General features: G+C 44.2%; 1 long non-coding RNA gene across 2 annotated transcripts in view; it reads left to right on the forward strand.

Annotated features, from left to right (window-relative positions):
* LOC142847870 (uncharacterized) overlaps positions 1 to 21,269 on the forward strand; it is a 56,761-nt gene extending 35,492 nt beyond the window's left edge. For both annotated transcript variants that reach the window (XR_012910312.1, XR_012910311.1), the window contains one exon: positions 21,067 to 21,269. This is a non-coding gene — a long non-coding RNA (uncharacterized LOC142847870). The remainder of the gene's footprint in view (positions 1 to 21,066) is intronic.
* The last annotated feature ends 1,927 nt before the right edge of the window (positions 21,270 to 23,196 follow it).

Raw genomic sequence — 23,196 nt, forward strand, 5'->3', positions numbered from 1 at the left:
GTAAAAGCAAGTGGGAGGATTCAATCAGGAGTGCCCCTTCCCCCTCCTCATTCTTAGTCTGGTGTCTGAAAGCGAATTTCAGGCCTATTAGAAAGGATACCTCAGCATGGCCTCATCTGATCTTACCCTCTGGGACTTGGGGTTAGGGAGAGAGTAGTCAATGCTTATCCATGGACTGTAGCTCTGGTCTCTGATAGTTTTGCTTATACCCCAAATATCTCTAATCCATCCCGTAAAACAAAACAAAAACGGGAGAGATCAATGGGAACGAGGGCATGTGTCCCTGCCGTGATCTCTCAGTCTTCTGTCCAGAGCTGTGGCTCTGAGTTAGGAAGGAGGTGATTGGCACAACCAGATTGAATGTCCCAGGGGATCAGCCACATTTACCCAAGCTGCAGACCCAGTCCTTGACGTTTTTGCTTCTGAACTCTGATGCCTCCTGAATGTATGTTAGCTCCTTTCCATGTGAGGATGGACCAGCATAGGGGGAGCCTAACGCTTGAGGAATAGGTATTTTTCTCTTTTCTCTAAGAACACACAATGACTTATGGTTCTGAAGCAGAATTTCTGGGAAGAAATTTGTGTCCACACATGCTGAGTGATTAAAACACCCACGACTGTGGAGAGTTTGGAATGCTGCAAGTCCAGAGTCTTAACAATTTATCCTGAACTAATAACTATCACCTCCTAAATAGCCATTCCTTGTCCACTGTGGTGGTTTGAAAGAAAATGGCCCCAATAGGGAGTGATATTATTAGGTATGGCCTTGTTGGAGGAAGTGCGTCACTGGGGGTAGGCTTTAAGGTCTTCCATGCTCATGCTATACCTACCCAGTGTGACACAGAATTCACTTCCTGTTGCCTACCTATCAACTGCATCTCCAACACCAGCTCTGCCTGTCTGCTGCCATGCTTCTCGTCATTATGATAATGGACTAAACCTCTGAAACTGTAAGTCAGCCCCCATTAAATGTTTTTCCTTTATGAGAGTTGTGGTCATGGTGACTCTTCACAGCAATAGAATCCCTAACTAAGACACTCACTTCTGTGTTGGACCTACTATTCCCTGACTAACAGATAGAAATCATTGGCCAGCAGGCCAACTGTCACGGGTATAGAATTCCATAGCTGATGGTTGGCAGCTTTCCTGGAATCACATGCCTAATGTTTCCACTAGTGTTTCTGAAAGTGCTTTGATTTATGTCTTTATTTGTTTTGTTCTATTAAAAACATCTTGAAGCTGCTTCCAATTTGGGGTAACCTGTGTGCTCAGATCATGACCGCTAACAACTGGTTTCAGAACAAACTATTTCTTATCCTCTTCGAGATGAGAGTTACTCTTTCATGTTGATAGAGCCCCATTATTTGGAAGGAAGTAAATATGTCCTCCGCTCTGGCACCACCCAGAATTGGACAGTTGCATCACTACGACCCTTTTCTGGAACAACCCTGAAAGATCCCGATGAAGGGAAAGGGAAATCTTCACTAATGGCAGAACTTTGGGCAATACATTTGTTCACACATTTTGTTTGGAAGGAGAAATGATCAGATATGTGATTATTCACTGATTCCTGGACTATAAACAATGAGTTGACTGGATGGTCAGGGTATTAGAAAGAGTATAATAGGAAAGCTAGTGAGGAAGACACCTAGGGAAGAAGTATGTGGATAGATCTCTCCAAATGGGTGAACCATGTAAAGATACTTGTGTCCCATGTAAATGCTCATCAAAAAGTGACTTCAGTGGAGGAGGAGTTCAAAAACCAAGTAGATAAGATAACCTGCTCGTTGAACAGTCAGCCTCTTTCCCAGCCATCCCTGCCGTTGCCCAATGGGTCATGAGCAAAGTACCATGGTGGTAAAGATGGGGGCTTGACAACACAGACTTTCACTTATGAAGGCTGACCTGGCCACCATTGCTGATGAGTGACAGATCTGCCAGCAGCAGATTCAATTCTGAGCCCCAGATATGGATGGCACCTTTCCCCAGGGTAGCCATCCAGTGACTTGGTGGCAGGCTGACTACATTTGACATTTTCTTGGTAGAAAGGGCGATACTTTGTCCTTACTAGAGAAGATATTTATTATGATTATGAATTTGCCTTTATTCCACATAATGCTTTGGCCAAAACTACCATCCATGGGCTGACAGGATGCTGTATCCACTGTCATATTACACACAGCATTGCTTCAGGCCGATTAACTCATGTTTCCAGATGGGCCCACACTCATGGAATCCACTGGTCTTACCATGTTCTCCACATCCTGAAGCAGCTGACCCAAGAGAGCAATGGGATTTGCCTTTTGAAGACACAGTTACAGCACCTATTAGGTGGTCGCACCCTAAGGACTGGGTTCTCTAGAAGGTGGTATGTGCTTTGAATCAGTGTCCAATATGTGGTATGATTTCTTCCATAGTCAGGATCCATGGGTTCAGGAATCAAGGGGTAGAAATGGGAAGGTTCCCTCCATCTTCTTGTTCCTGTGACTTTAAATCCTGTTGGCCTAAAAATTTTGGCTTCGGATTGTGGAGCACTTCTGTTGGGAGACACAGCAAACATTTGATTGAACTGGAAGCTCAGATTTCCCCCTGGTCACTTTGAGCTTCTGATGTCCTTAAACCAACAGTCTAAGAAAGGAATAACAGTGTTTGGAGTGGTGATTGATCCAGATTACCAAGGGGAAATTGGATTGCTTCTCTACGAGGGATGTAAGGAGTGTTATGTCTTTAGGGCATCTCTTTGATATTATGCCCATGTGGTTAAAGTCAATTGGAGGGAAAGTGCAGCAACCCAGTCTGGGCAGGAAGACAAAGGGCACAGACCCTTGAGGAATGAGGATATGGGTCACTCCTTCAGGAAAGAACCAAGAGCTGCTGGAGTGTTGTTGAGAGTGGAGGATATACAGAATGTAGAGGAAGCTAGTTGTAAGAGCTAGCTAAAGCCCTATGGCCAGCTGCAAAAGTAAGAACTGCGAAGGACGTAAGTGGTCCTGTCCTTTTTTATCAAGAAGATATTTGTGCACTTATACATATCTTAAATGCATACTTGTGTGTTCTTTCCTTATTTGTTTATCATGTAATGTAATAAGTAGTGAGATAATGTCAGTGGTTCCTATTGTATTTAAGCTGAGACACTAAAAGCCTATGCACAAAGGACATTGCCACCTCCTTATGATGCACTTGTAGTTGTATGTGTTAATAGCTATCGTAGGCAGATGACCTGGTTATTTTTTTCATTTGAAAATGAAACATGCTGTAAAGCGATATGGTTATATGTCAAGTTGACAAAGGGTGGACTTGTGATGGCTACTCTTGTCAACTTGACTGTCAACTAAAACTCAAGTGGCAGGGGACACTTAGGAGGGACTTTCTTGATTTGGTCATTAGAGGGGGACCACCCATCCTAAATCTGGGCCACACCTTCCGGCGTCAACCTATATAAAAGAACATTAAAGAAAGCAGCATTTTGGTTTTGTCTGCATGCTCTCACTCTCACTGGCAAGTTCACCTGTCCTGTTGCTGAGGCATTCTTCATTGGTGACAGAACCCATTTCTTCAGGATTCCAAGGTTGACTGCAGGCCAGCAGCTCTCAAGGAATTTTCTGGGACTCCTGCACCACACTGGGACTGTTGAGACATCCAGTTTCCTGGACTGAACAACTCAGGGATTCTTGGCCTTTTCGTCAGGAGACAGCCATTGTTGAACTATCCAGTGAGGCACTGTAATAAATCACACACACACACACACACACACACACACACACACACACACACACACACATCTTCTCAGTTATGTTCCTTTAGAAAGCCCTGACTAATACAGTTGCTTTAAACCTGAGCTGTTCTGTGTCCTCTTTGACCCGGATTGACTCCTAGCAGGCTGTTGGCCCCTCTGAGCTTTGCCTGACTTTACCCTGTAACAGCTGCTGCCTCTTTTCCTGGTGCAAACCCAGCCTGGGGCTGGCTTCCAGCTGACTTCATGGGAAGAGCAGTCAAAGGCCTGCAAGAGAGTTTCTGCAGGTCACTAAGGAGGGGCATTTTCTCCAGCTGCTTAGCCTCTGAAATCCTTGCTGGTAGCAGAATGTGTTTTTGCCTTCTATACTTGAGTTCACTGTAACTAGAGATGACTGGAGGGGTGGAACATCTCACGTGAGGAATGCATGCTTGCATGGAGATTATTTTCATCGGACAGGGAACCGAGAACACCATCCATCCTGCCTCTCTTGAGAGCCCGTGTGACGTTATCAGGAGGCTAAACGGCTGCCAGGGAAGTGCCACAGAGAGGCAGAGAGGCAGAGGGGACTGGTAAACAAGCTCTGGACTCCGTGCTTGGGATCCAGACTGAGGCCTATATCCTGGGAGCCCTGTCAGAAGCCTGGGGTCTACAGCAATGCTGAGGGCGTCTCTGCAGTTTTAAGAGGGGGTGGAACAAAAGATCCAGGGAGAGTGTGTGCTCTTAGCAGCAGGATTTTAGATTTCTGATGGCCAGATGACATTCTCAGAATTAGAAATAGTTCTACTGAGTAGAGGGAGCCAGGGCAGGAGGATCATAGTCAGGTCAGCTAGAGAAAGGATGTTTGATTGAAGTAGCAATGTGGCCAAGACAAAGAAATAAAGTCTCCCCGAAAGCAGAAGTGTTAAGCAGAATGGAAGAAAGTGTAGGAAGCTGGCCAAGAAACTAGCTCAAACTAGGCTGTGGACATCCAGTTCCTGAGAAAGCTTCCCGCCCTGTGGGGCTTGTGGATCTAAGGTGAATGTAAAGGCTAAAAGTAGCTGGGTGGAGGCTGAACCTAGAACCTGGTGGAGATTCTCTCAAGGATTTAGGGCTATGGAATCACTGGATAATCCATACACTGACACAGCCTGGGATATGGATCTGTGGAATTTATTTTTCATTCCCATTGCCTATAGTAATGAAGTCAAACTGTCCTCATGTGACTATACCAAGGGGGTTATGAAGCCTATGAACAACCTCCCTGCAGACTGATTGTGTGATCTATGCTGAGTTCGGATTAGTGCCCTGAGTCGGCCTCTGTCCCCTCTGTCAACATTAATCACAGTTCCTATTGTCTGTGACTCACAAGGGAAATGACAGTTGTTTGGTTGAATGCTTTCCATATTTTCTCCATGTCTCCATGTCTCTGCCCTACAAGGACATCAGTTTTTGTTGTTATTCTTGTTGCTATATCTGATCATTGTGTTCTTGATGAGAAGAAAATGAGCCCCCAAATGTCTTGCCTGTTTTTGAAATTGTATGTTTTTAAACAGAAGCAAGTCATAGAGAACTGTGGCAAACATGTTGCAATTTTTAGGAATAACTAATCATTTGCTAGATAAAAATAATGATTGGAAATAAGGGGCCTGTCAGTAAAGGGACCTGGGCTCTTGCTCATTTGAGTTCTCACCTCTGAAGTCACGTGGCCTCTCCTGGCCTCATCTGTGAACTCAGAGAGAGACTCCTCCCACTTGTAGCGTGCACTTCATTCACCTGGGAACTCGGGAAAAAGCAGACTCCGGTGCAGTAGGTATGGGGATCTCCTCCTTCACAATGCCATTGTTCTTGCTCATATTTGAGTGGCAAAGGCTTTGAGTATTTCCAAAGAGTTTTAAGCCTGTACGCACATCCGAACTGCATTGGCACTTCACAACGTACTCATTATGAAATACAGAACTCAAACCCTACCTTGGAGAGGAGGACCTAGCTGACTTGTGGGGAGGAGGTTTGCTGGATATAGATCTTTATAAGAAGCTGCTTGTTGGTTCCTGGCTGCTCAGACCCAAAATAATCACACAGAGATCATATTATTTAAATCACTGCTTAGCCCATTAGCTCTAGCTTTTTATTGGCTAACTCTTACATCTTAATTTAACCCATCGCCATTAAGAAAAGTCTTTAGATGATCTTAATAGACTGCCAAGGTTGAATAATACTGTACAGAGCTCTAGGAGTCTATGAAAAGGTGTGGACACATATACATGTGTATATGTCTGCATTGGCACATGCATGCATGCGTATGAATAGTAAATACATAAAGGGTCAATAATTGTTGAAAAAGAGTTTTCTCCATTTCGGCTTCTTCTGATATGTATGTGTGTGGGGGGGTGCGTGGAGAGCAGGGAGGTTGGCATGGTCTTCTACAATGCAATGTTCCTGAGACAGGCTCCTGCTGCAGTCTGATCAGTATTTTAAACGGAAATCTTTCTGCTTTTAAGCCTAAGCTCTTAACACTGTAAACTATGAAGTCCACACCAGCTGAGAGTTGATAACTGGACTTTGTAAGCTTGAGAAGCTGAGTGCTCTATTGTCAGTACATGCAATAAGAAGACAGTGTTTTCTGTTTAGTGAAGCTGAAGGAAAGGGTTCTTGTGCCTGATTGCCACTGTACGTTTATCAGAAAAGCAAAGAATAAATGGCCCGTGAAACAGCGTCTATCTGCAAGGAGGGTAAGTTCTGTTAAAGGAAGCCAACTATGACGTCAAGGCCTTTGTTGAAGGAACAAAAGACCCATTTGTTCAGTAAAGAACCTGAAAAAATTGGCCTGAAGTTGGACCTGGGTGACTTGGAGAGGAGAAATTAATTGACTTACCTAAAATCATGAGGGAAATTTGGACCTGGAGGTTGGTGATGACTGGGAAGGTGAGAGAGGGGACGGCGGCAAGGTCGGTGTGCTGTGCTTGGTGTGGATAGTGAGACCTGCTGTTCCCTGGGTGTCTGTTATGTAGCAGTTTCTTCTGATATTAAAACCCCCATTCTTTTAGAGAAAGGTTTTTTAAGACATAGGACATTGAAAAGAGGGGTGAAACAATAAGATATTCTAGGACAGGATGCTCACCAGGAAGTCAAAAACTAGATGTTCTAAGCAAAGGTGAGACATTACACCCTGCAGGGAAGCTCATTAAGACAGGAAGTAAACAACTCAAAATAGCTTCAAGAAGTCCACGAAACTGACCAGATTCCCTAGGCCCTTCTGTCCCCCAAGGGTGTATAAGCAGTAAAGAGTGCTGAGGGCCACTCTCAGACAAGCTGAGCCGTTTAAAAGGGGCATTGACTGAGCCACCAGGAAGAAGCTAAGACCTGTCAGGTGATCCAGAAGAGGCTCTGGACAACTGAGCATCCTGGAAGAGACACTCGGCCACCTGTTGGGCTGCCTGCAAGTTGTGCAGTGTGCTCCAGGTTTTCAGCTGTTGTGAACTCATGCTGGGGTGGGGCTTGGCTGATACAGCTGAATCATGTCTGCTCGGGTAAGTGACCCTTTACCCACATTCCTGTAAGTCACCTCATCAAGTGGGACTTTGATAGAGCTTTACCTTGGTCAGTCATCAGTTCCCTATCTGGGCGCAGCAGATGTTTGTTCGCCTCTCCCTAGGAATGGTGTCATCCCGTAACGGTGTCAAAGGTACTTGGAGAGCAGGTAGTCTACATTGAATCTATACTGAGTATCTGTACGGTTGCAGGAAACAGGGTCACCGGTGCAAGGATCTGTGTGCCACGCGCACCGTACCAGGATCAACAAAAAGCAGCTTCCCCAGGGGGCTTACTTTGAGCCTGAAGGAATGTGAGCCCAGTCCTTCCTACTCTATCTCATTTGCAGAAAGCTCAGGGAGAGCCTGGGACTTTCCACAGGACAGACTTGGCATAGGCACCCGTCAAATCTGCTTAAGGACTAGGGCTGCCCTAGTTGGCTTTGGAGACACAATTCATCCTTATTGAATGATACAGTGGAGAAAATATCTGTAAATATTATGTCTATGTTCTTTTACCCTATACAGGCATTAAGAAGTAGTTGAGATAGATCAGTGGTTAAGAGCACTGGCTACTCTTCCAGTGGATCTGGGTTAAACTCCCAGCACCCATATAGTAGATAAAACCATAGTGTAAGTCCCAGACTCTGGTTTCCAAAGATGGAGGCCTGGTCCCTGTGCCCGCCAAAATCTTGACCACTCCCCCAGTCTATTTAAACTGCTTCCACTGAAAGTTCCCTCGTGTGCCCCCACCCCACCCCGGTTGAGAATCCCATTAAACCTGGATATTTTTTAATTTGACTTGTTGTGATTTGGCTTGACTGGGATTTTTGCGTTGTCAGAGAGCTCGCATTATGGCAGAGAGCTCAACTTGGGAAAATTCCTAACACATAGGTAACTACAGTTCCAGATGAATCCAAGCATCTTTTGACCTCCCCAGGCACCTGCCGGATACATGGTGATGCCATCCATACAAGCAGGCTAAACACTCATACACGTATAACACATAAAGCTAAGACTTCAAAAAGAAGAAATTGACGGTAAAGAGTGTAGAGAGGGGCTTATTTTAATACAATGAGAGGCTAGGCTGAGATTTGTAAACCTGATTCGTGAGAAAAATGACAGACCGGGAACTTTAGCTCTGTGAGCTGTGTAAGCCACTGGCCTGCATTTCTTTAGTGATCTTACTTTGGCAAACTGTGGGAGCTCTGCCCTTGATACCCACCCAGGGAGGGGTGGGGCCTTCACTTTAGACTGTGCAGGAGGGACTTTGCTGAGAGTTCGGTGAAGTCATAGGTTTTGAAAAGCTTCAGAGATAATTCATAGGAAGTAAGTTGCAGTCTCAGAAGACATTTGAGGAATTTGGGGCATGCTGTATGATCCTGGGGCTGCTATTAGTGCTTTGGGAAATGGTTTTCATTTAGTTTAGTAATTTCCATGGAAAGTGGTTTCGCTTATTCAGAAGTGTTAATTTAAAACAGCTGTAACGTAAATGAGGCAATGTGTTTGTGCACCTAATATGTGACCCACGGAATTGTATCTGGGCCTCAGCATGGGGCAATGCTGGAAAGGTCACAAATTTTTTAGGACTGAAATCCTGCCTGTGGTGCGCACCTCGGAGTGTGACTCTCCGCTGGGGAAGCTGCCTTTTTGTGATGGACTGCTCCTAAAATTTTTTAGTTTTTTGATTTTTCAAGATAGAGTTTCTCTGTGTAGCTTTGGCTGTCCTAGCGCTCACTCTGTAGACCAGGCTGGCCTCGAACTCACAGAGATCAGCCTGCCTCTGCCTCCTGAGTATTGGGATTAAAGGCGTGCGTCACCACCGCCCAACTTTGCTGCTCCTAAATTTACACAAGGTGGCATGTAATCTGGCAAGACCTCAGTAAGAGATGCCACACGAGGGCAGGGTATATTGTCCCTCACTCGCTATCACAGAGTGGGGTAGGGAGGGTGGAATGCTCTAATGCAGTGGTTCACATCCTTCCTAACGAATGCTGTGACTCCTCAGGCTGTGGTGACCCTCAACTATTAAACCAGTTCGTTTCTAGTTTATAACTATGATTTTACTACTGTTACGAACTGTAATGTAAACATCTGATATGCAGGATATCTGATATGTGACCCCATGAAAAGATCACTTGACCCTGGAAGGCGTCATAACCCACAGGCTGAAAACCACTGCTTTATGTGGATATGGAAACAGAAGGCCAGGCAAAAGTTGGATGTGTCTGCTATAGATCCCTTGGAAATGACCAATTCTCAGTGGCCCTGGGCAAACTGAAACCCTTTAGTAGGTGTTATTTAAATTTGAACTTCTAAAACTTTCCTGATGTTTCTAAATTGGCATGGGATTGCTTTATCAATATATTACAATTTTAATTTTGTAAAAAGATTTTATTTCTTATGCATACAGTGTTCTGCCTGCAGGCCAGAAGAGGGCACCAGATCTCATTTTAGATAGTTGTGAGCCATCATGTGGCTGCTGGGAATTCAACTCAGGACCTCTGGAAGTTCAGCCAGTGATCTTAACTTAAGAGCTATCTCTTCAGCCCCAGTATGTATCCTATCAAAATATCGTATGTCCATGAGGTAGCTTCATAGTATCTGGGGTTTTGAAGGACAGGAAGTATCGGTAGACATTTAGAATTTAAGATCCCAGGGGACCTAGGCCTGAGTCTATTCTAGTCAATGCTGTGTAATCCACCAGTACTTTCTGGAAGTATGCATGGAAAAATGCAGTTTTGGAGTTGAAACACACATGAATGGGGTCCCATGGACCTAGACAAGAGAAGAGAAAGCAATCAACATGGCCAAACAGAGATAAAGTCACGTTTATTTGGGATACATATTAAAAATCTTTACCAGGACTTTTCAGGACCTGGTCTTGTGTTGAAGTGGAGCTAAGAATCAAGACTGTGTAAAATTGAGTGTTTCCATGCATATAAGTTTCAAAGTGCCTTCATTAACATTTGGTGGCCAGAGAAACATGGGTCTAAGACATTTACTATTTTATATATTGACGTATATGTCAGGCACTGTGTCTGATACCAGGGCCCCCCAGATATCAAGACACAGTTCTTGCCCTCACATTGCACATAGGTGTAGCAGGTGGATGGTCACCTGAACAGGTATTTCCGATAGAGTCGAATGTTCGACAGAGAAGCTCAGAGTTTTAAGGGGTGCTAATCGGAGGCAAATTCAACTCAGCCTGAATGTGGTGAGGAAAGCAAGGTGAAGGCGTAAGTCACAAATAATGCCACACCAGTTTGGAATTATGATTAATAGGGTGGTATTTATTTAAAGGGGAAAAAACTTACAGATCACCGTCCCAGACAACAGCCCTCTGCGCAACCAGGAAGGGAGTCTAGTCGCTGGCGGAGCAGGAAGTGAAGAAGAGAGAGGAGAGGGAAGTGGCCGCTTTTTTAAAGGGAGAGAGACCATGCCCCAATGGGCTGATATCTCAGCGGCTATAGGCTGGAGGAGCAGAAGGACCTCCCACAACAGCAAGGTTCCAGGGAAAGTGGATATTTGGATCTCAATAGTGACCCTTCTGCCCTGTTCACATTTCTTGCCCAGGGAAAGCATTCACCTTAAGTGTCTACCACTTCTTTCCCCTGCTGTTTGACTCAGTGAAGAAGGAAATGGTACCTCACTGACATCCCTGCCTCTCCAATCAGGCCTACTTCATCCCAAAGAGCCCCGTGCATATCATGTGCCTCATAGATATAGTGTACTTTATCTTTCTGCATGGAGATATCCAAATAAAAAACAACCACATATTAAGATGGCCCAGCTAACACGCTCAGATTAGGAAATCCAGGCGAGGATTCTTTCACTGAGTTATATCCCCAAACTCTGATTAAGAAAATCAACCTACCCCTGGACCCAGCAATACCACTCTTGGGAATTTACCCAAGAGATGCTCTATCACATGACAAAAGCATTTGTTCAACTATGTTCATAGCAGTATTATTTGTAATAGCCAGAACCTGGAAACAACCTAGATGCCCTTCAATGGAAGAATGGATGAAGAAAGTATGGAATATATACACACTAGAGTACTACACTGCGGTAAAAAACAATGACTTCTCGAATTTTGCATGCAAATGGATGGAAATAGAAAACACTATCCTGAGTGAGGTATCCCAGACCCAAAAAGATGAACATGGGATGTACTCGCTCATAATTGGTTTCTAGCCATAAATAGGGGTCACGGAGTCTACAATAGGTGAACCTAAAGAAGCTAAGTAAGAAGGTGAACCCAAGGAAAAAAAATATAGTTATCCTCTTGGCTAAGGGAAGTAGACAAAATTGCCGGGGAGAAAATTGGGGTCTTGGGGGTGGGGTGGGATGGGGGTAAGGGGAGATGGGGAGAGAAAAGGTAGACGGGAAGGAGGGGGGACTTGGGGAAACAGGAGAATCGGGATAAAGGAAGGTTGGATAGGGGAGCACGGAACCACAATTCTTAGGTAAGGGAGCCACTTTAGGGTGGGCAAGAGACTTGACCCTAGAGGGGCTCCCAGGTGCCCAAGCTGAGGTCCCCAGTTAGTTCCTTGGGCAGCTGAGGATAGGGAACCTGAAATGACCCTATCCTATAGCAATACTGACGAATATCTTGCATATCACCATAGAACCTTCATCTGGTGATGGATGGAGATAGAGACAGAGACCCACACTGGAGCAACGGACTGAGCTCCCAAGGTCCCAATGAGGAGCAGAAGGAGGGAGAACATGAGCAAAGAAGTCGGGACCACGAGGGGTGCACCCACCCACTGAGACAGTGGAGCTGATCTACTGGGAGCTCACCAAGGCCAGCTGGACTATTACCGAAAAAGAATGGGATAAAACTGGACTCTCTGAACATGGCGAACAATGAGGGCTGATGAGACGCCAAGGACAATGGCACAGGGTTTTGATCCTACTTAATGTGCTGGCTTGGTGGGAGCCTAGCCAGTTTGGATGTTCACCTTCCTAGATATGGACGGAGGGGGGAGGACCTAGGACTTACCACAGGGCAGGGAACCCTGACTGCTCTTTGGACTGGAGAGGGAGGGGGAGAGGAGTGGGGAGAAGGGGAGAGGGGTGGGAGGAGGGGGAGAAGAGTGGGAGGAGGGGGAGGGAAATGGGAGGCTGGGAGGAGGTGGAAATTTGTTTTTTTTCTTTATTATTCTCCTTTTATCAATAAAAAAAGAAAAGAAAAAAAAGAAAATTGATTTGTAGAACTGAGATTTTGCTTTAAAGAATAAAAATTCAAATTATTATTTTTTTGTTTGTTACTGCTCAGTTTTGTGTGAAGCAAAAGACAGAAGGACCTTGAAAAAACTAGGGACCTCTGTCTTGGCTAGTGGGAGCTTTATAAAGAAAGAAAATGGGGCTGGAGAGATGGATCAGTGGTTAAGAGAACTGACTGATCTTTCAGAGGATCCAGGTTCAATTCTCAGCTCCATGTGACAGCTGATAACTGCCTGCAACTGTAGTTCCATGGGAGTCAATGTCCTCTCTGGCTGTACAGGGCACCAGGCACACACATGGTATACAGATACATATGAAAATAAAACACTCATATACATAAAAATAAATAAAAACCAGAACAAAATAAAACAAAACAAAAATTCAGTTCAAATTGAATACTAATTGAATATCAGTTGAGCACCAATGGCTTGTTTTAGACAGAGTTGAGAGTACATATATGTTGGTAATCCACATCCTGTTCTCACTTAGGATAAATTTTGCAGGAGAGCAAATTTAAATTTATCAGTCAATAAAACATGAGGCTAAGAATAGTCTAGACGGAAGGTGATATTCAAAGCATTTGCTAGTTGATAGCTGAGAAACTTGGAGAGGTAGGGATGTAGTCATAAGTTGAAGTTGGAAAGCAACACTTGTAATGTTATCTTACTGTGTTTTGAGTTATAACAATGGAATATCTTACAGTACAGAAATTTTAAAGAAATGTACCCAGGCAGTGGTGGCACATGCCTTTAATCCCAGCACTCAGGAGGCAGAGGCAAGCGGATCTCTGAGTTCAAGGCCAGCCTGATCTGCAGAGTGAGTTCCAGGATAGCCAGGACTACACAAAGAAATCCTGTCCACATCACCAAAAAACAAAACAAAACTAAACCAAACAACCAAACAAGTGAACAACAAAACTAACTTCCTGCTGCAAAAAAAAATGTGTTTATCATAGTTCCTGAGGCTTAAGAATTTAATAATAAGGGGTCATATGTGGTAAGGGCCTCCTTTCTTACAAGAATTCTATAAGGTAGTACAGGACATCACATCCTGAAACAGGACATAAGTATCTTAGTTAGGGTTACTATTGCTGTAATGGAATACCATGACCAAAGCAAGTTAGGGAGGAAAGGTTTACACTTTCACAGCACTGTTCATCATCAAAGAAAGTCAGGACAGGAACTCAAGCAAGGCAGGAACCTGGAGTCAGGAGCTGATGCAGAGGCCATGGAGGGCTGCTGCTTACTGGCTTGCTCCTTGTGACTTGCTTAGCCTGCTTTCTTTTGGAACCCAGGACCACCAGCTCAGGGGTGGCCTTACCCATGATGGGCGTGGCCCTCCCTCATTGATCACTAATTGGGAAAATGCCTTACAGACTTGCCTACAACATAATCTCTGAGGTTCCCTCCTCTCTGATAAGTTAAGCTTGTTTCAAATTGCCATAAAATATCCAGCACACCAAGTGTGTTAAACAGTTTATTTATATATTGATGATAAAGATAGTTCCTTTATAGCCAGTTCATCTGAGAATGGGCAATTCACTCATGAGGACACTTTTCAAAGGTCCTACCTATCTGGTCCCATTAATTGATTGAGGGATTAAATATAAATAGGTATTACACCTGCTGTTTGTATACCACATGCATGCAGTTCCTATGGGGGCCAGAAGAGGGTGTCAGATTTCCCCTAGGACTGCAGTTCCAGACAATTGTGACAGCCATGCTGGTAGTGGGAATGAAACCTGGGTCCTCCGTAAGAGCACTCAATGCTCATAACTGCTGGGATGTTTCTCCAGTTCCTGCTCTCATTTCTTAATCTTCATTATGGGGATTAAATTTCAGTGTTGGTTTTGTTGGAGATATTCACAGCATGGTAGGTGACTAGAAGAGATTCCAGTTAACGTTTGTGTTCTCCAGGATGACCTTGTATACTTTACACTGAACCTAACTCTGTCATTTCCCTCCTTAAACATGCTCTGCTTCCTGTGTTCCCATCCCAGTAAAGGACATCAACATCTGTTCAGGTGCTTAAGGGAGACACTTAGACACTTTACCCTAATTTCTATATGAGGTCAACTATATTCATCCCTGCAGCTGAATCTTACTGTTTCTACATTTTAAACATTTCTTGAGTCCATTTCTGAATCTCTTTGGCTACCCCCTTGATTTGAACTGCCATCATCTTTCATTTGCTGGTTGGCAAGAAGAATCGGTATTCTCACCTCCTGTCATACTCCAAGCCATTCCCCATGTGGCACCCAGAGCTGATCTTAAGCTCACATCTGACTGTCACTACTGGTCCTCCACTGTTGTCTAACTACTAGCCAGGGTACAGGGATCACCTGTATGTCCAGGAATGAACTTAGGTAGGGTCACCCTAACTATGATGGCTTTGTAAGCTTCCCTCAGTTCTTTGAACATTCCTTGTTCCCCCTCAGCTCTATAATGTTTTTCACGTGGGCCCCATTGTTTAGGATCTTTGCCTATCATGTCCTGTGTGTCTTCCTTCATTGTGGCCTATCTCTGGCTTCCGGAAGTCTAGGCCCATCTTGAAGTACATGGTATGTCCCCATCATAGGACTTACCTGGATTGTCATTCCCTACCTACCTATGTCCTCATGTAGAGGACTATCCATGATGAGGGGCTGTCAGTGCCGATCTCTAGCCACCACCATGTGGCTGATGCTCAACAGTGTATTGAGACTTACTGAGTCCAAAGGTGGATAGCTGTCTTCTCAAAGGTTCAATGGTGACTATCTGTGCTAAAAGTTGAGGAAGTTTCCCCAATCTTAGCCTTTCTTTTATCTCCCCACATCCATTGACCTCATCCAGGTAATCCTTTACAAATATGGCCAGGGATTTGTTTCCCTGGCGAGTCCAAGTCCCATCATGCTGACAAGGTTAAATATCACAATTGTGAACAAAATACTAGGTTTCATCATGTCATTTCAAACACAATTTGTCTTTGTTGCCCTGTCCTCTTCTCCCCAACTCCCATGCTCTCTGCCTTGTACTCCTCCACTCTAGCAGTGTTTCTGCTGTTTTCAGTCACATGCTTGATTTCTGTCTGTCGTTCCTCGGGTCCTCCTCTCTCCATCCCAGCATCCCCCTGACAATTCTAGTTTCACTACCTGTACCACAGACACACACGCACACACACACACACACACACACACACACACATACACACACACACACACTACAAACTACATACGTACATACACATGTGTACACATGCATATGGCATGCACACACACATTAGAAGCTAGTATCCACATATAGGATACTAGCTGTCTTTCTGAGTCAGGGTTACCTTATTTAATATAACTTCAAAAGGCATTCATTTTTTTCTAGAAATTTCATAATTTCAGTTTTCTTTATGGCTTAGTAAAATTCTGTTGACCTGGATCAGCAGGTGATTCTTCAATGAGAAGGAAGTTCCAGGGAATCCGAGATAAAGAAAATAGTAAGTATGTATATATCTTATACCAAGCAAGCTGATTGAGAAGCACAGCACCTTTATACTGTTTCCAGGGTGACATGGGGCTAAGTCAGCAGAAACGGTCATGTAATGGGTCTAAGTCAGGGAGAAGTCCATCAAACAATGTAGCACAAGGAGAACATGGGGTATCTCAAGAGCATCAGACCAAGCACTCAACGGCCTTGGTACTGATAACCACAGCCCCATGGGGAGAAAAGAGTTATGTTCTTAGGATCTGAACCTATTAGCTGCCCCAAGGCCAGCCTGGCCCCAGGCATCACAGACTCTGCTAAGTATATTCCTGTGTTCTTTATCTTTCCATCAGGACTCCAGGGAAAATCTTGGCCATCAGTCCAGCTGTCAACAATGTGTACAACATTCTCATAATCTGTCCTGTATTGATGAACATTGAGGTGAAGATTCTGGATTTTAGCTACTGTCAGTAGAGAAACATTAAGTATGGATGTAGAAGTATGTTTGTGGTGTGATGTAGAGTCCTCTGGGCATATGCACAGAAGTACATTAGCTGGCCATCATGGTAATTCTATTCTTTATTATTAAGAATTTTAAAATACAATCTTTTATCATTACACATAGTTATTCCCATTCCCACACCCTCTCCTCCTCCTGCTTCCCCTATTTTCCCCTGACCCCACTCCCCCATTCACTTTTCAGAAAGGGTAAGACTTCCCATAGGGATTCCACAAAGTCTGACACTTCACTTTGAGATATGACTAAGACCCTCCCCTCTATATCTAGGCTAAGAAAGGTATCTCTCAAAAAAATGTGCTCCTAGATGCCAGTTCAAGCACTAGGGATAAATCCTGGTCCCACTGCCAGCCCATAGACTGCCCATTCTGTGGGCCTAATTTGCTTCTATGCAGTTTTGCCTGCGATCAGTCCAGAGTCAGTGAACTCTAACTAGCTCATCAGCTGTTTCTGTGAATATCAACATCGTGGTGTTGACCCCTTTGCTCATATTCGCCCACCTCCCTTTCTTGGGCTGGTCTCAGGTAGCTCAGCTCCGTGCTTTAGATCTCTGTATCTGCTTCCATCAGTCGAAGGTTCTATGAGCTAAAATTATACAATGGAAAAAAGAAAGCATCTCCAACAAATGGTGCTGGCATAACTTGATGTCAACATGTAAAAGAATGCAAATAGATTCATATTTATCCCCATGCACAAAACTGAAGTCCAAATGGATCAAAGACCTCAACATAAATCCAGCCACACTGAACCTCATTGAAGAGAAAGTGGGAAGTAGCCTTGAATGCATGGGCACAGGAGACCACTTGGTAAATATAACACCAGTAGAACAGACACTGAGCAACAATTAGTAAATAGGACCTCCTGAAACTGAGAAGCTTCTATAAGGCAAAGGACACAGTCATTAAGACAAAACAACAGACTATTGAATAGGACAAGATTTTCACCAACCCTACCCACATTGGACAGAGGAATGAGCTCCAAAATACATAAAGAACTCAAGAAACCAGACACCAAACTACCAAATAATCCAATAAAAAAATGGGGCACAGATAAAAGATTGAATTTAGAAAAACAATAAAAAGTCAAACACATTTATGAAGGTGGAAATATGAATTTCACGTATTATGCTCTTAGTGTGTTTTTCCCCCTTGGAATGATTTTCCCTCTTCCCTAAGAATGCCATGTGTATCAGTCTCCATACGTCCTTGGGGGCCGGGGACTGCTAGTCTCGGTATTTCAGACAAGTGAAGTCAGAGTACCTTTTAAGATGAGCGTTTCTGTGAGCATAGGCCGCTTTTGCCAGTACCGTAGCCCAGTACCACACCCCAGTGAGGTACGGTTGTTCCTAACGAATCAGGATTAGAACTTTCCATGGGCAGGGCTTTCTGTAATCGGTATTCTGAAAGGTTGTGTCTGACCCTCCCACCTGAGTATCATAAGCTAGCACCGTGCTGGGTCCACAGCCCAGCACCGCGTTACAGTTCAGCTTGGCAGTGGCGGGGCAGAGCAGTCATTCTGTCTGACTTGCAGTCCAGGGCTCCTTTAGACGCCTTCATGCTTTGCTGCTCTCGTCTGCGCTCCATGTTCGGTCCAGTGCTGCTCATGTGTGCAGCTCACTGGCCGAAAAGTTAGTTCTGACTCACGGTGTGGCTGCGGCCCCTGGGGCGGAGTAGAGCCGTGACAACAGTTCGTTTGCAGTGCTCTCCCACAGGCGGTTCGGCAGCAGAGACCTTTAAGGGGGACGTGCAGGGTGTGTGTGGTAGCAGCAGCCTGGACCACTGAAGCAGCAGCAGTGGGCCCTTCTCGTAGGAGTGACCCCATGAATGCCGGCCATCAAGCTTGGCAGTAAATTATCAGTTGCTTTGTTTTTCACACGGCACACACGCAGCGCATACAAATTATCCTTTTCTAGATGGCATCTGAGGGTATAATGCAGTCAGTCAGCAGACGCCCTGCAGGCTGGGGAGGGCCAGCCCGTTAGACACTGGTGCGGCTGAGAGTTTCCAGTGTGTCTGATAAGTTGTTTAAATTTCTTACTACACTGAGTTCAAACTATCTGTAAAACAGTAGTCGTGATGTTGGTGATTAATAGAAACGATGTACTATCATTGGGTACTGTACATTGCTGTCGCCTCTATACTTAGCTGTGTGGCGCAGGGGTGGGAAACCACTTTTCCTCCACCCACGTCCTATCAGCCTCCGCTTTGTTTGTGATGCTCGCAGTAGATTCCAGAGCTCTCCCCATGCTCAGCAAGCATTCTACCACCGACAAACACCCCAGCCATTTAGGCTGTTACTCAAAGGCTTCGGTGGGAGATTGCAGGGCTAGCTGAGAAAGTAATGATTTGCTTGTCCCCGTGAATTTTCATTTCCTTCTGTTTGGCTTCTTGTTTCATCCACTGATGTCGTTACTTCCCTCTGGCAGAGAAAGTTCATCCCAGAAGCAGCTCAGTTCTGTTTGCAGTTTTGCCAGTTTTAAAGCCAACTCTACTGGATCTCCAAAAAGGCAGCGGTAGAGTCAGCTGGGGCCTGTGTCTCAGAACTCTGCCTTCCAGGCCCGTGGGCCATTCCTCCAAGCTTCTAATCATTTCCACTTATCCCTTTTGCCTTCCTGAAGTTGTTGTCTCTGTGATGGCTTAGAATTGTTTTTCTTTTCAATTAGTAATCTGGCAGTTTTGGGTATTCTCTCATGTTAAATTCTTGTTGTTAAAAATACGTGAGTTCCATCTTTTAATTGGATGCCGTCTGATAAAAGTATTATCCAGCTCATTCAACTAGCAATACTTCTAAGCAACGAACAATAATCTAACAAGCACCTTTTATCTACTTATAAATTTTTAAGTCATATGTTTACCAGCATATGATTTATAGATAGGAAATTGAGGGGTGAGTTTAAGCAACTTGTTGCATTTGTCCAGTTACATGGTGACAGAACTTGCTATTTGGACCGAGGAAAGCTAATTATGCATTAGGTATTCATAATCTTTGGGTTCAATAAGAATTCCTGACTCTGTGAGACTGGGATGTAATTAAGACAAAGATGAAAATAACTGAAAAGGCTTGGAGTTGTAATGTGATTGGGAGACATTGGCCACGTTGCCTCCCCTGATTAATGCTGGAAGAACAGGCAGAAAACCAGCACTTTGCATGACAAGGATCATTGTTATCATCACAACTCCTCTGGAAAAGAGTTATGAGCTTACAGATCAGTGGGGAAGCCTGCTTCACAGGCAGCATGCTCAAGCCTATATAAAGCACAGAAATATTATGTGTCTTCAGAAAGATGTTTGGAGTACAGGAACATCATTTCCCTAACTTTTCTAGAAGCTGCGGAGGGCCACAGGCATTCCCATGTTCCTTCCCACATTTGTTGGCATCCCAAATTCCCTTCTTTTTTAAAAATTAAAAATAGATTTTTTTCATATAATATATTCTGATTGTGGTTTTCCTCCCCTCAGCTCCTACTAGATCTTCCTGACCTTCCAACCCACCCAAATCCATATCCCTTCTTGCTCTCTCTCTCATTAAGAAACAAATAGGTATCTAAAATAGAAATGAAATTAGATGCAATAAAAGCAAAACCAATCTAAATAGGAAACAAATGCACAAAAAGAGTCAAAGAAAAACCACAAGAAGCACATACAGATGTAGAAAAGACACATTTGCACACCTAGGAACCCCCCAAAAAACAAACCCAGAAACTATAATATAGAAGCAGAAGACCTGTAAAGGGAAAAATGCCCAGAATAAACATGAGAAAAAGCCTCCAAAATTACCACTGAGTTCACTTTGTGTTGCCATCTTCTGCTGGGCTTGAGGCCTGCTCTTACGTAGGGTTTGTATACCTAGTGAGACTCTGTTAGAGAAAACTAACTTTTCCTTTGGGAGATAACTTTAGGTTAGGGATGGGGGCTTGTGTCCACTTCCCCTCTCAGTGCTGGGACCCATCAGGCTCAGGCCTGTGCAGGCCCTGTCCAGGCTGCCACAGTCTCTGTCAGTACATATGCGCATCAGACCTGTTGTGCCTGAGAGTTGTTCATCCCTTCTGACTCTTACACTTTTTCTGCCTCCTCTTCCACACAGCTTCCTGCGCTGTGAGGGGAGGAGTTCGATGCAAACATCCCACTTAGGACTGAGTGTCAGGACTACACATTATCCGGTGAGTTTCTACGTTTGTTTCCATCTCCTGTAAAAGGCAGTGCACTGGATAGTTTTACCTCAGCTTTCACAAGCTACAGTCCTCTGAGGGGAGAGAACCTCAATTTAGGAAATGACTCCATAAAATTGGGCTGTAGGAAAGCCTCTAAGGCATTTTCTTAATTAGTTGTTGATTGGGGGAGGGTCCAGCCGTTGGTGGGTGGTGTCATTCCTGGACTGGTGGTCCTGGGATCTATGAGAAAGGAGGCTGAGTAAGTCAGGGAAACAAGCCAGTAAGTAGCCCCGCTTCAGGATCTCTGCATCAACTCCTGCCTCCGGTTCCTGTTGAAGGGTATACTAACAAGTGATAAAAGTGAGTTGCAAACTCAGGTATTCTGTTTCCAAGAGCTTCTCTGACCCATTATACTTTCTTTATCTCACAGGAACTGACATGTGGGAGAGTTTCTGAATACATGCACGGATTAGAATAGCCCTCAGAAAGATTGCTGTTTCCTGCTGTGACCCAGCTTCACCCAGAATATCTTCCATGAGGGTCTCCTCGCAGGTCAAGCCAGTAGCACTCTGGAAACTGTGGTGCAACTCTGGTGCCCACCAGCTGGGTTCCTGTTGTTCTGGAAAACAACCAAATTAAAGGACAGTATGAAGTGTTATAAGCGAATCATTAAAGATTGTGTCTAAAAGGGTCCCCAGATTTTTGTACTTTGTCCCCCCATAGCTGCCTGAACATTCCGCATGCAGTGTTTCTCTCCGGTTGGTCTTATGAGGTTGGAGGCCTCCTTTAGTGCAAGGCTTGGGGGAAATATTGGCTCACTCTTGTGTTTCGTGTCTGTACTGCAAAAAGCACGACCTTGACATTTCGTAAATATCAATTAAGTTTAAATTCCGGAAAAAGACCGACTTGAAAATTTCCTTTGTTACTGTCCCGTTGGGCATGGCATTAACCCAGAAAAGATCCCAAAGATGAAGAAAAAGGGGCAGTGAGCTGAAAAGTTTGCATTGACCAATTTAGACACAGAAGTTACTTTCTATCATGATCTCTCTGTGGGTTATTAGGTAAGATGTTGTTATAGAATGTCCCTGGCACCTGGCAGAGTAATACTCAATGAACAGCAACCTCTGTTAGATAAAGAAATTTCCGAATCCTATGCAAAGAGAAGCAGCGGTAGAAATTCCCTCCAGATACACTGAAAAGCATTTTTGGTACTGGCTGATGGACATGTAAATCACTTTTAACTTTCTTAAAATAATTTACTTTAACAGAAAGTCACACAGACCAGAAAAACCAAGCATTAAAAACTTTGAGCAAATCATCCAAGGCCACAAGCTGGTAAGTGCAATAATTAGGAGTCAAATTCACGTTTATGTGACTCTAGAGTTTGAGCCCTTCCTGATAGTCTGTGCTTTTCTGTTTCCACAGAAAAGACTCCTAAAGGAAGAGATGGATTTCAAACTCTGTCCCATGCTAGATAAGATTCTTACCTCAGATACAAACTCTTAAAAAATCTCAGTTATCCCTCTATAAAGATGATGGCTAAATTTTCTAATCCCAGTTAGAATCACAAAATACACCTTCACCTCCCTACGCTAAAGGAACAATTTGTAAAATGTTCATTGAGTGTTGAATATTTAAATCTCACCACCCTGAGCCGTTATTGGACCTGGAGAGATCACTGTGCTGATGAACTAGACTGACTAGTGAGTACAGTTCAGTAGTATTTCCTCGTTTTGTTTATGCACATCCACAACACTGAGCAGTTGACACAAACCGGAGGTATCTGAAAGACCTTAACTGAATTTGGAATGTGTTAAATCTTTCTCCATGTGTTTAAAGAACATGATTGGAACGATGGAATCCCATTTACTATATCAGCAAGGTAACAGAAAAACTTCAGTTAATTCAAATTCTGGGATCTCTCAAATATATCATAGCCCCACAAATGCAGATGACATGGAGAAATAGAAAGGTAGATTTTATTTATCTAACACTTCCCTCGTTTTTCTTATCTCTTATCTAGAGTTGCATTGACATTCTGTAGCTTGAGGTTCAATGGACTTGTTCACCTCTCTTTCCCCTGGCTGATGTATTTTAAGGGTGAAAGGCCACCTGTCTGTTTCACAATGAGACTGGGTGGAAGTCCCCAACCCCTAGCTTCCAACTCCCTCCTGGGCCCTGCTCTTATGTACAGATGATGGTGCACCCAGAGGTGACCATTTCTGGGGACTTTGTACTCAGTTGGATCTTTTGGTAAGATTGACTTATTGGGGAGGCAGTGACGGTGGCATAGCCAGTAGTGACACCATATGAGCAGTTTTGGGAGCCTTCATCTCTTTTGAGCATCAGTTTTATGCTACTGATCAAAGTACTGAAGTTCTTTGGGTAAACTGTGAAGAAACAATAATTTTTTAGTGCGTAGTACTAGAGGTTCAAGGGGATGATGTTGGCATCTGCCTGGCTCTCATCAAGGCCACATGGCAAGTGATGTCATCCTAGGGGAGGAGTACAAGCAAGAGTGGTGAGTAGTATATCTGGGGGAGATGAGGGGCAGCGCCAGGCTCATGCAGGACAACTTGTGGGGCATTCTGAGAGTGAGACCA

This window comes from Microtus pennsylvanicus, chromosome 1 (genome assembly GCF_037038515.1).
Source record: "Microtus pennsylvanicus isolate mMicPen1 chromosome 1, mMicPen1.hap1, whole genome shotgun sequence".
In the NCBI taxonomy this organism is placed as follows: Eukaryota; Metazoa; Chordata; class Mammalia; order Rodentia; family Cricetidae; genus Microtus; species Microtus pennsylvanicus.